The 14,394-nt window shown below is 34.4% G+C and overlaps 1 pseudogene; it reads left to right on the forward strand.

The window, feature by feature from the left end:
* The first annotated feature begins 1,086 nt into the window (after positions 1-1,086).
* LOC149260355 (glucan endo-1,3-beta-glucosidase 6-like) lies at positions 1,087-2,057 on the forward strand (annotated as a pseudogene).
* The last annotated feature ends 12,337 nt before the right edge of the window (positions 2,058-14,394 follow it).

Genomic DNA, 14,394 nt, shown 5'->3' on the forward strand with positions numbered 1-14,394 from the left:
ATTATAATATTAGTGTTAATGTTTTATATTGCTTTTAATTAAAAGTAATCCAACATGTATATTAGAGTAGACTTTGTTTTTTCTTTAGATAACAATTTATTTTTATTTTAAAAATGACATGTGTCAACTCTAGGTTGAGCACAAAAGGAATTACACAAATCCCTCATATAATGTCTCTCTTTAAACAACCTAAAAAAATTATCCCTATAATACATGACATTTAAAAAATGGTTATATCTATATATATATATATATATATATATATATATATATATATATATATATATATATATAAGAACCTATTATGTAATTCTATCATTTTTATTTATATAGTATATTTATTTACAAAGTATACACAAACTATATTGCAAACATTATTTTCTTGTTTCGTGTATAAAATCTGAATTTAAACCTAGATAAGTGTAAGATGAGTATATTGGGATTTGTAGGGTCCTCACCTAGTTTGGAATTTGTTTTCCTTTCTCTTCTCTTCAAAGTTTAACTAACTAAATCTGCCATCCAACTAAGTAGGAATAGACTATCCAACTTCCTATCACTAGGAAATCTCCACAAGATGCCTGCCCCTTTGTGGCCAACCCCCAAAACTGCAGCCCTTATTGTGTGTGTGTCAACTACGTGGAATTAGTTGATAGAATGAATGCAGAGGCTAAAATGAAGAAATTACAAATAGAAGAAAGAAATCTCAGTAAAATGATGCTTAAGTTGATTTACCACAAAATTGTGGTATTCTTCACACCCCAAATAGTGCACTTCAAGATTTGTCATCACTATTCCCAATAAAAATTTCTATCACTAGTACATTAGTATTGATCTACAATTGTATTCTTAATTCATTTTTGTCTAAGATTTTACTACAACAAAGCTAAATATCATGGCCTTAGGTTAGAGGATAACTCTCCATGTCATAATTTTTTTCTATATTTATCTTGGTGTCATATTTTTGTGCCATACTGGACCACTTACAACATATATAGGAACTTGTTCATTTCCATTTTTACATTTTGTTAATATTCCATATACAATGGCATATAAGAAACAATGTTGGGTAGAATCTTGTGATGTCTCATGATACATATTTGTTAGCTTCTAGCTAATAATGGTGGATATTTTATAGTTAATTTCTACCTCTTTCTAAGTTTGTACAGTAATGAAAACTTTCTTGTGTAGTTTGTCTTTCTTGACGGTACTGGATAACCATTTATTAAGGAAAATATCAATTATACAATTGTGTTTGATGCGCTCTTGATATATTGCTTCAGGATCTAAAGAAGTCAAGGTTACCTACTTTTCTTATCCTTGTGCAAGAACGGGATCTAAAGAAGTCAAGGTTCCCTACTTTGCTTATCCTTGTGGGGGAAGTTGGTTGGCCTACAGATGGTGATAAGAATGGAAACATGAATTATGCACAATGCTTTAATTAGATCTTTTTTAAGCATATAACAAATGGTTAAGGTATACTAATATGACATGTAAATTTTGTAACTTATCTATTTAGTCATGTTGATGAAGATGCAAAAAGCATTTCACCATATTGATGTAAATATGACAAGCATTGGGGCATTTCTCAGTATAATGGGATGCCCAAATATGCAAACAATTTGTCAAGACACAAATAGAATATGACATTTGTTTCTTCCAAGGGTGTTAAATATTTTCCTAGACGATGGTGTGTGCTCAACCCAAGTGCAATCCCTTTAGTGTTGACTCAGTTACCCTAGTGTATTGTTTATGCTTGTACACATGGTGATTTCACTTCTATGAGACATGAATCATCACACAAAAACTCAAATTATTAAGGCCATGCATCTTATGCACTTGGCTCATACCATAAGGTGAAAAATAAACATAATGGTGATTATGGGTTTTCTAAGCTACCCATGGTAACTAAGATTGACCCATCGCAAGGGAACTATAAATTTGAGATCCAAATTGTAGTTAGTCTAGCAAGGCTAGCTATCAATAATTGCATATATTCACTCATGTCTTTTGTTGGGGTTATGGAAGTTGTTTTTTGTAAGTTTTATAATACTTTGTAGATTTATTTATACATTCTTCAATATATGAATGCCCACAACTTTTCTTTACATGCTTCTTATGGTTCCCTTACTTGGAGAGCATCCTTACATGGAGAATTTTCTAGTTTTGTAAAATTGTCTAGCTACAATAATAAATATATTACAAACCTCGTCCCCTTGAGGTCCTCACTAAGGAAATTTTTTACAAAAAAAAATTATGCCATTTAAACACTAGTAGTACTTGAATTTCTGTGAAATGTGCAAAAGCAATAGGTCACCATCTAGCAGCTAGTCTCTATTTATTTTATAAGTTTAAAAGAGTGTATTTTTCTAGTATATAATATTATTGGTTGTGTGGGCATGTAGGATCTCCTCCTCCTCCTTATAACAACAATTATTTTGCAATCAAATAAGAGTTGCACATTTCAACACTACTATTAGACATGTAAGTTGTGCAATGGACATGCAACCTATTGTAGGGACCAACCCTATATATATATATATATATATATATATATATATATATATATATATATATATATATATATATATATATATATATATAGACTAAAAATGTAACCATAATAAAATAGCATTGAGACTCAAAAATTATTAAGCAACATATAAAACTTTCCTGAATTTCACTTTATTGAACATATCATCTAATTTACATGTTATTAAATAAAACCATAATGAAGTCATACAAAAGAATACTATAACAACATAGGTACCGTTCACCAGGAGATGAGATTCAAACTTGACTTTCTGCTATTTTCCCTCCTTTGTTGTCGGTTGCCTCCAAGTGTGAATGTCAACGTGCTTAATTTGAGTGCATTGACCCACTGGTTGACCTCCCAGTCTACTCCTTGGGTACTCTCCATCCCCGCAGATCCCCAAGCTACAATGGGGTTGTACAATGGAGGAATGTATTAACTGGTAGAGGAGAGCACTCTTTGGCTCAAGAGTCCCCTCTCTAAATTTCTCTACCTCACCAAACTCACTATAACTCGTAGTCACTACTCTAACATAGTCTCATCCATGCGATAATAGCGTAAAGAAAAGTCCCTATTCCCATGGCCTGCCCCTTGTTTTATAGGAGTCCTCATAGGTAACACTTGGAATTTCATGCATAATTAATTATTTTTTATAATTCAAAAGTTTGATTATTCACCCACCCATGTATCACTCTCTCATCAAGGGTCTTCAAAATTATTTACTTAAGTTTTAATTTAAAACTAATATTTTTCCTCACCTCAACAATATTCCTATTTCTTCTCTTAGTTGTCTCTTCATCCCCCTTTTTACTCCTTAATTTGTGTTCATTACTAAATTCAATTGATAAGTCAAGATTTTATCCCCTATCAACTCCCTAATTTAACTCAAGTTATCTATACCCATGTATCGCTCTCTCATCAATGGTCTCCAAAATTATTTACTTAAATTTTAATTTAAAACTAATATTTTTCCTCACCTCAACAAGATTCCTATTTCTTCTCCTAGTTGTCTTTTGATCCCCCTTTTTACTCCTTAATTTGTGTTCATTACTAAAGTCAATTGATAAGTCAAGATTTGATCCCCTATCTACTCCCTAATTTAACTCAAATTATCTCTTAGACGGATATTCTTATGTTGGTTGTTGCCACATGGAGATTCTCTAAATTTCTCTAAAATTTAATTTAATCTTATTTTAATTCACCATCCTCTTCTCTTTATTAGGTTTAGATATTTTAGGATTAATATTTATCCTTACATTTATGTCCCTCTTTCCCATTTTTACCTAATTAAACTACATTATCTACCTAATATTTTCCAACATGGGAAAGGTAGAGTTTTTAAGGTAAAATATTTTATTTCTTCCTATGATCCTCTTAACCCAAGTTTTATTCTTGATTTGATTACCTCAGTTTATAACATAATTTACCCTTGATGTGAATTTATCTAGTTTTCATATCTTGATTATATTTATTTATTTATTTTTAATGATTCCAAGGGTGCCAAGTTTGGTCGTGCCCTTCAAGAACTTCCCTTGAAGTTCCAAGGGTGTCATGCCCAACAGTTTAATTGTGATGCCAAGGGTGCAAAGTTGGCTGTGTCATTCAAGAAATTCCCTTGAAGTTCCAAGGGTGCCATGCCTAATAGTTTGTTTGTGATGCCAAGGGTGCCAAGTTGGTCGTGCCCTTCAATAAATTCCCTTGAAGTTCCAAGGATTTCACACCTAACAGTTTATTTTTTATGCCAAGGGTGCCAAGTTGGTCATGCCCTTCAAGAAATTCCCTTGAAGTTCCAAGGGTGCCACAGCACTTTCCCTTCAATCATTAAGTGGCTACGAGGGGAAAGTATAGGTACAATGATAGAGACCAGTATCATCTCTTATGTTTCCTGATATAGTGAGACCAATGGTGTTGGGGATCAAGGAATTTTCCTTGATGCGCACCCCCGTTAAAATCCTCATAAGCGACCCAACTTTGAGACCTACCCTCATGACACTGTGATCTTCAAGGTGAAGGTGTTTCAACCTTTCCAGCCCAAGTCACGGCGGGAGTGCTAGTGGGTCAGATCAGGGACACTGTCCCACCCCTCCCATGCAGTTCGATCCAATTGTACAACCCCATCACCCATATGTGAGTCATTTGGCCAAGCAACTAATATGTTCCTACAACCACTAACATATCATCAGAATATAGATAAATATATATAGTAGGTTTCAAAATTGACTTAGAATTTCAAAGATAAAATAATATAAATTTTCATCAAACCGGGTGTCGTCAACTCATCAAATGTGAGTGCCTCTGGTGGTTTCCTGCCATACTCAATAATCATCAGTAACAAGGTTTCTCAATGTTTTTCATTGTCATAATAGCATCATCACCATCACCTAGTCATTCATATTGTACATTGTGAACCAAAACTAATGCAAGTAGGTAACATAGAAGACACATCTATCATGGCTATCATCATCATAACATCAATGGAAACATAGATATCCATCAAATCTATCAACATTGTAACATCAATAGAAAAAATGCCTATCCATCAAAGCTATCATCATCATGATATCAATAGAGAGCATACATATCCTTTACTGTTATCATCATCATAAATTAAATAGAGACCAAACATAACCATTTATGCCACAATCATAATAATATCAATAGAGAACATGCATAACCATAATTAATGCTACAATCATCATAATACCAATAGATAACATGCATAACCATTAATGATATCTTCATCATAATATTAATGGAGAACATACATAAACATCACAACCACTAATGATAGAGTCATGAGTTTGGATCCTCAACCTGAGGTCCTCAAAGAATAAATGGGCCTTATGACTAAATAAATGTTAATGTCATATCACTGACAGTCGACTAGAGTGGGGCACTACATGCACCCCCTCTTAATACTAGACTTCGTCTTGAACTCCTTGGAATAGGTAAGGAAAACAATGACGCATCTCCTCGGCGTCCTCCCAAGTACCTGAACTGGGACTATAATTGTCCCACTGGACCTTAACTTGGTCCACTAACCATTTTATAAGCTACAAAGTTCACTGGTCCAGTATTCGAACTAGTTCGGCCATTACTGTTCCCTCATCTGAAACCTGCAAATGACCAACGTCAATAACATGCGAAGGATCTGAAATATAATGCTGCAAAACATAAATATGAAACACATCATGCATATGCGCTAAAGATGGAGGTAAGGAAATCCTATATGCCACCGACGCTTTCCTTTCTAAGATTTCAAAAGGTCCCACAAACTGTGGAGACAATTTTTTTCCCTTTCCAAATCTTATAGAGCTTTTTTTGGGGGCCTTACTCTCAAGAACACCCTATCTCCCACTTCATAACTTCGGTCTACCCGATGAGCATCAACATAGCTCTTTTTTCGATCTTGTGCTTCTTTTAGCCTCCTCCTAATCATAGTCATTTGTTATTCCATCTCTTGCACTAGTTTTGGTCCTATTAATACTCGGTCCTTTAGTCGGTCCCAACTAAGAGGTGTTCTGCAAGGTCTTCCGAATAAGAACTCAAATGGCACCATCTTCATGGAAATCTAATAACTATTATTGTAAGCAAATTACATGAGGGGTAAAAACTCCTCCCTTCTCTTTTGTTGGTCCATCACATACATCTAAAGCATGTCTTCAAGGATTTGATTTGTCCTCGCTATCTACCCATCTGTCTCAGGGTGATAAGAAGTGCTGAAGTTCAATTGGGTTCCCAAGGCTTCCTAGAAACTGGTCCAAAACCTTCTTGTGAACACTACTCCCCCATCATATATGAACTTCGTATGCACTCCATGTAATCTCATAATCTCATCAATACAAACTCTGGCTATTTCTGGTGCCTTGTATGTAGTCTTAACTGGTATGAAATGGGCACTCTTAGTCAATGTGTCCACCACTAAAAATATGGAATTCATGTCTTCTTAAGGTCATTGGTAGTCCCACAATGAAGTCCATTGATATAACTTCCCATTTAGATTTTGGTATCTCATGGGTTTGCAATAATCCTGTTGGATGTCTGTGTTCAGTTTTTACTCATTGAAACTCTAAGAATATTTCTACCAAGTTTACAATGTCCTTCTCCATCCCTTTCCAAGAGAAGAGTGGTTTCAGGTCTGCACTCATCTTCTTAACACCAGGGTGTGCCATGTATATTGAGCGATGTGCTTCATTCAAGATTAACTGGTGTATATCTTTATTCGGTGGTACATATATCCTTCCCCAAAATCGTAGTAGCCCATCATTATCAAGGGAGTATTCTTCATATTTTTGGACCCTCATTTCATCCCCCCTCAAACTTTTGCTAACCTCCTGATACCAGGTGTCTTTAAATTGTAAATCAAGCAGTTTCTCCCTCAACTTTGTCTTTAAGGGAATCACTGGAAATATCAAGGTCTCCTACTTAAAGCATTAGCCACACTATTTACCATTCCTTTTATGTAAGTGATATCAAAATCATATTCACTAATTATCTCATACCATTGTCTTTGTCTTGCATTTAAGTGGTCTTGACTGAATATGTGTTGTAGCCCACAATGGTCAATTCTAAGATCAAACTTCCTTCCTAGAAGGTAGTGTCTCCAAATCCTTAGTGCATAAACAATTGTTGCCATTTGTAGATCATGGGTTCCATAGTTTTCTTCATGGGTTCTAAGTTTCCTTGATGCATAAGCTATTATTCTTCCTTCTTGCATCAACACACAACCCAACGCTTCCTTGGAGGCATTAGTGCAAACCAAAAATTCTTGTTCCATATCTAGCACCTTCAAAATTGGTGTTGTCATTAATAACACCTTTAACCTTTGGAATGCCTCTTCACATTTTTCAGTCCAAATGAATTTCTTGTTCTTTCTTTGGAGCTCGATAATAGGGATTTCTATTTTCGAAAACCCTTCACCAAATCTATGATAATACCCTGCCATGTCCATGAAACTTCGTATTTCATGAACATTGGCTGGTGTTGGTCATTCCATGATGGCATCGATATTTATCGGGTATACTGTAATACCATCCCCAGAGATAATGTGCCCAAGATAATGAATATTTTTTTGGTCAAAGGAACACTTTGACAACTTCTCGTATAATTGGTTTTCTCTAAGACATTGTAGAACTACCCTCAAGTGTTCATCATGCTCTTCTAGGGTCTTTGAGTAGATCAAAATGTCATCGATAAAGACTTGTACAAACTAGTCTAAGTAATTCTGAAATATTCCATTCATCAAACTCATGAAGACACCTGAGGCATAATGGAGTAAATCCATGAAACAAGCCTCATACTCTGGTAGTGAGTGACTCCCTTGCTTTAATGCATTGAATTCATTTAGTTGCCTCTCAAGGAACTCCTCTGATAGGTAACATCCTCTAATTTTTTCTTCAAATATTTCCCACGTTACTTCTGAGATATCCATTCCCAATTGGGGTAATAATGTATTCCACCAAAGTAGTGTTTTTTATTTTTAAATGGAATATACCCATCTTGGCCTTGATGTTTGAGGTGTAATCTCTTAGGGTAAAGAACATAGCCATGTTTTCTAACCATGTCTTTGATTTAGGAATTTTCCCTTTCTGTGCCTTTTTAGTAACTTCTCCCTCTATTTTATGGTCTTTCTCTCTAGCTCTCGGATGGTAATATCACATCAACATTGAACATAAACACAATAATAATTGATTTTTCCTCGTACAAATGAAATCGATATTGTGAAAACTTGCTAAACAACGTCGGAGAATAAATTATGAAAGAGATAGATACTAAGCCCTGAGTGCCACTTTGTGAAATAAAACAACAGTTCATTGTTCAATAAATAAAACAACAAAATCCACTAACTAATTCTCCCCCTAATGCCACCTCTATCTCTTTAATTGCCTCCCCTAACTATGTTTTCCATGTTCTAGCTTCAAACTTTGCTGCTTAAACCACTGATACTTGCTCTCATTTTTCTCGTCCTATTGTTGGGGTTTTGTCATCCTTTCTCTAAGTAAGAAGGTAATGTTGCTTCTGTGGCTTCAATGAAATCTGGAACTAGAGGATATCTAACTATGGCCATATGTAGCAGGCTTTGCTAGTGCCTTTAGAGTGCTTATACTTTTTAGTCATAATATTATTACTGCATTTAGAGTGCTTATACTTATTAGTGCTTATTATGTCAATATCTTTATGGATTGATGCTATAATCTTATTAGATTAAGAAAGGACATGAAACTCATAACGGAATTCCATGGGTCAATTTCAAAAATTTGGGCATCTTTTGATGGTTGCCCACTCTTTTGGTGTAGATATCATCGATATCATCCACCCACCCTTAGATGAAGGCAGAAAGCCCAAACAATTAAAGTAAAACACTCATGGATTTGTTTCAGGGACAGTGTATAAGGAAAACACTAATGGATTTATTTTAGGACAGAGCGTATATGTGGGACATTGGATAAAAGAAATTTTCCTGTAAATCTAAATTAAAGAAACTATAAAACTCAAAATCTATTTCTAACAATAAAAATAAAATTGATGATAATTAGAGCATCGAATTGGAGAGAAAAAGGGCTCAAAGAAACTTAAACAGAAATGGTAGCTATCTGATGGAGAAACAACAGCTACCAGATGGTTACGAATCTTAAGTACCGTTGATCACTTGAAATAATTTTCACTAGCCTACCTAGCCATGCCCCATACAGTAAATTCTTTTAATTTTATTATTATTATTATTTATGTGGTCACAAATTAATATCATAAAATCACAAATCAGAACTCAAATTTTAATTGACAAAGTGATTTGCGAAATGCAACCCAAAAAAAATCAATTTATTAGGATGAAAATGAAAACGATGACAAATATTTTAACGTACTAGTCCCTCATCGAATCAACATCTCGTTTCTTAGTGTCAAAAATTTCTTTACCTTCGAACATTGATCCTGACATCTCAATTTTTCTCGTGTCAATGATATCATGCTCACATAGACACCATCACACTCTCATGCAAAGACACCACAACATTAACAACCAAAAACAAACAAAGACATATACATAAAAACATACCAAACAGAGACTACACACAACACAAATAGAGTGCTCAAGAGCACAAACTTCACAAACTCATTAAGAGCCTACCTATGAGAGAGACAACTGGTGGACATAAGTCAGGACATAAAGAGATGTGTGACTTCGTACTTGATTTAGCATAAAAACTAAATTGATGGGGTTGTGGGCATAAAAACATTTGTTAGAAATTCAAAATTTAGTTGACATACTATTTTCTTCAATCTGAAAAAATTTGTTTAGGGGCAAACTTATTTATATGCTATTCACACTTTTGATTGTTTTCAAACTTCAAAATTTCATATATGTAAACCTTCATATAGATCAAACTCTTCATGATCATAGGAACCTTGATAGAGTTATATTATTATTTTTTTTATCTTATGAATCTCTTGTGCATTGTTGTCTTGCATAGGTTTACCAATCACCAATTTCTACATGATCTGCGCAATTAGAAACCAATTATTCTAACAAAACTCTTCTATCATGTAGCAAAACTTTATTGGCCACTAGACATGAGCCTCAACAAGAAAACACCCAGTTACCTTCATACACTCTTCACTATGCATAGTGGTGACTCTACAGTGAAGTAGAATAGCTATAGTCAAAATTAAAAATCTGCCCTATATATGAAAGGTGGCTAACACAATAAAAAAGGAAGAGGGATTCATTAATCCCAAAAATGTTCAAGATATCAACTAGACTCCATCTATTAGGGCATAACTCCCATGTTGTTTGTCCCAAGACAATCCATTCCAGATTTTAATTATTACAATCAATCTCACATCTAGGGGAAAACATTATCATATTAAGACATTTCCACGTTCTGTAGTAGGTGGGTCCTTGGCATCAAGCTCTAGCTCTTACAATTAAGAAAATTGTCCTTCCTTGATCATTCCCTCAAAAATAAAAATCAATCCACATCTTTATTCTCCTACTTAAAAATATATTTGGGGATGTCGCAAGTTTTGACAATGCATCCCCAAACACTATTCCCATGCTCTAGCACAAGGGCATCTCCTAAATAAATGCTTCTGGTGGTTTTGTACTATTGTAACTGGAAAAATCATTAATGCAAGTTAGTTATCCTGATGGAAAGAAATACAAATGAATACAAAAGAAACTATTGTCAGTTCCTTCTAGAATTTTCCATTGACATTGAAGGCCATCTCTTGTATTGTTGAAAGTTCCATTTAAACAGACTCCACGCTATTGTTAAAGTTTCAAAGGGTGTATTCTTACTTCTTTATCTGCAAATTCATTTGACCATGATTGAGAGAGCCTTTAATAGCAACTAACATATTGGGTAGGAAAGTTGATGTGCTCTGATGAACCTTTTCTGTATTTCCTGAATCTTCTTCACACTGGCTGCCACTGTCTAAAATATTAACTCTAATACTTCTGGGGAAATGTTTTCTTATATTGATGTTTTTAGTATAGTTTTGTTTTATGGAATCTAACTTTGCACTAACATTTTTTTTACTGTTCAGTAAGTTCGCAGTCTCAACGATGGTACAGGTAATGCTAGTTATTCTGTCAAAAGACTCATATTCCTCTAGATGCTTAACCTTAATTCTTTGAGGACCTCAGCGGCAGCCATTGATGCTGGCCTCCAAACCTTCATATTCTAATGCCATTGAAGTGGATCTAGAAGCCAATGAGCAGCATGGGCTCTGCTTACATATATGCCTAATCTTATACACCCAAAGCTCGTGGCTAAACTGACTGGCATTGTTTTTTATGTTGCGTAGACTAGATCCATTCTACAGTCCCTTGGAGATCAGCTAAATCACAAGGCTGTGAATGAATCCCATCGACGTGTTGCATAGATTGAGTGCAATATTTCTAGGTGATTGGAATAAATTGCCATGGAGGATTAGATGATTTTTTATAAGAGAAAAGCAATTTCTCTATGGCCTGCGGCTATCTCATAAACCTACCAGAGATAAAGAGCCTTCAATGAATGTATTAATGTGACGCAAAATTTACAAAAAAACTTATGAATCCCTGAATATGAAGCTAGAGTAGCCCTGTGGCATTTGTAGCCCTAAAATAAAATTGATCCGAGAAAGTAGACAGCTATGAAAAATGTAGAATTTCGTCTTTCAATTTTTTTTGAAATTTGCTTGAGTTTATCTTTAGAAATTATGTTTCAAAATGTCAATTATTTTTTCGAAAAAGGTCGAATATGGTTTGAGAAGCTATTCTTTGTTTTGATACACTAACTCTGAAATTTTTGTAGAGATTAACCATACATTTCTTTCAGGCTTCCAAGATTGAACTTCGAGAGCTTTGTTATTAAATTGCAATTTTTTCTAGGGCCTAATCTCCTTAAGCTGTTAGCTTTTTAAGATTATTAATAACCTCTAGTTGAATTTAATTTGAACAAAGCAATCCATTCTTTCAAAAGTTTCTCCTTTCTGTTGGTGCAAACAGCTTGGTCGTCTTGCAAAAAAAATCAACGAAAAATTATGAAGGGTAGTTGTCTTCAAATATGGACATTTTCTCCTTAGTTGCAAGTGAAATTCTGAATAAATCGAGCTTTTGAGATGGGTTTTTTAAATTTTAATTTCCTACAAGCTTACATCAAAATTTCCCCGTTCATTTAGGTGAATTTCCTCATTGAACTTTAGCGTTAATTTTCCGAGGGTATTTCACTTTGAGAAAAATCATTTCTGTATCTATGAAGAATTTTCTCATTTAATTATATTTGTTATTTTCATTATAGTATAGAATTTTTTCTCATATGTTAGCTTTGGGAAATTGACTAGAAAAATTTTCATTATAAAGTTTTTACCATTTATATTTTGAGTAAAGTGAATTTCACTTTTGGAGAAAAATTGTCAAATTAAACACAGTTGGCCTGCTAGCGTTGGACTTTGTTGGTAGATGTGAGGTCTCGGTTTCAAATCCTGCGAGGGTGCTACTCTTCCCTTACCAATTTGAATGTAGTAGATATTTGACAAAACTAGTCATGCATGCATGGGTCCATAGGTCTCAAGGGTTCAACCTGCTCTGATACCAAGTGTAAGGACCAACCCTATAATTTTTTTTTTTAAAATACTAAACATACAACCATAAGAAAATAGCATTAGGACCCAAAAATTATTAAGAAATATATAAAACTTTCCTAAATTTCACTTTATTGAACATATCATATAATTTACATGTTATTAACTAAAACCATAATGAAGTCATACAAAAGAATATTATAACAACATAGGTACAGTTCACTGGGGGACAAGATTCAAATTTGACTTACCGCTATTTTCCCTCCTTCGTTGTTAGTCGCCTTCAAGTGTGAATGTCAATGTGCTTAATCTGAATGCAATGACCCACCGGTTGACCTCCAGCCTACTCCTTGGGTACTCTCCTTCCCCGCATACCACCGAGCTGCAATGGGGTTTTACAATGGAGGAATGTATTAGCTAGTAGAGGAGAGAACTCCTTGGCTCAAGGGTACCCTCTCTAAAGTCCTCTACCTCACCAAACTCACTATAGCTCGTAGTCACTACTCTAACATAGCCTCATCCATCCAACAATAGGGTAAAGAAAAGTCCCTTTTCCCATGGCCTGCTCCTTCTTTTATAAGAGTCCTCATAGGTGACATTTGCCATTTCATGCATAATTAAATATGTTTGATAATTTGAAAGTTTTATTATTCACCCACCCATGTGTCACTCTCTCATCAAGGGTATCCAAAATTATTTACTTAAGTTTTAATTTAAAACTAATATTTTTCCTCACCTCAACAAGATTCCTATTTCTTCTCCTAGTTGTCTCTTGATCCCCCTTTTTACTCCTTATTTTGTGTTCATTACTAAATTCAATTGATAAGTCAATATTTTATCCCCTATCAACTCCCTAATTTAACTCAAGTTATCTATACCCATGTGTCACTCTCTCATCAAGGGTCTCCAAAATTATTTACTTAAATTTTAATTTAAAACTAATATTTTTCCTCACCTCAACAAGATTCCTATTTCTTCTCCTAGTTGTTTCTTGATCCTCCTTTTTACTCCTTAATTTGTGTTCATTACTAAATTCAATTGATAAGTGAAGATTTAATCCCCTATCCACTCCCTAATTTAACCCAAGTTATCTCTTAGATGGATATTCTTATGTTGGTTGTTGCCACATGGAGGTTATCTAAATTTCTCTAAAATTTAATTTATTAATCTTATTTTAATTCACCGTCTTTTTCTATTAATTAGGTTTAACTATTTTAGGATTAATATTTATCCTTACATTTATGTTTCTCTTTCCCTTTTTTACCTAATTAAATTAGATTATCTACCTAATATTTTCCAACATGGGAGAGGTAGAGCTTTCAAGGTAAAATATTTTATTTCTCCCTATGATCCTCTTAACCCAAGTTTTATTCTTGATTTAATTACCTTGGTTTCTAACATCATTTACCCTTGATGTGAATTTACCTGGCTTTCATATCTTGATTATATTTATTAAATTATTTATTTTTAATGATTCCAAGGGTGTCAAGTTTGGTCGTGCCCTTCAGGAACTTTCCTTGAAGTTCCAAGGGTGTCACACCTAACAGTTTATTTGTGATGCCAAGGGTGCCAAGTTGGTATTGCCCTTCAAGAAATTCCCTTGAAGTTCCAAGGGTGCCATGCCTAATAGTTTATTTGTGATGCCAAGGGTGCCAAGTTGGTTGTTCCCTTCAAGAAATTCCCTTGAAGTTCCAAGGGTGCCACAGCTAACAGTTTATTTGTGATTTCAATGGTGCCAAGTTGGTCATGCCCTTCAAGAAATTACCTTGAAATTCCAAGGGTGCCACGCCACTTTCCTT

This window comes from Pinus tabuliformis, chromosome 6 (assembly GCF_031772625.1).
Source record: "Pinus tabuliformis cultivar Carrire ecotype Pingquan chromosome 6, CPIR1, whole genome shotgun sequence".
Lineage (NCBI taxonomy): Eukaryota > Viridiplantae > Streptophyta > Pinopsida > Pinales > Pinaceae > Pinus > Pinus tabuliformis.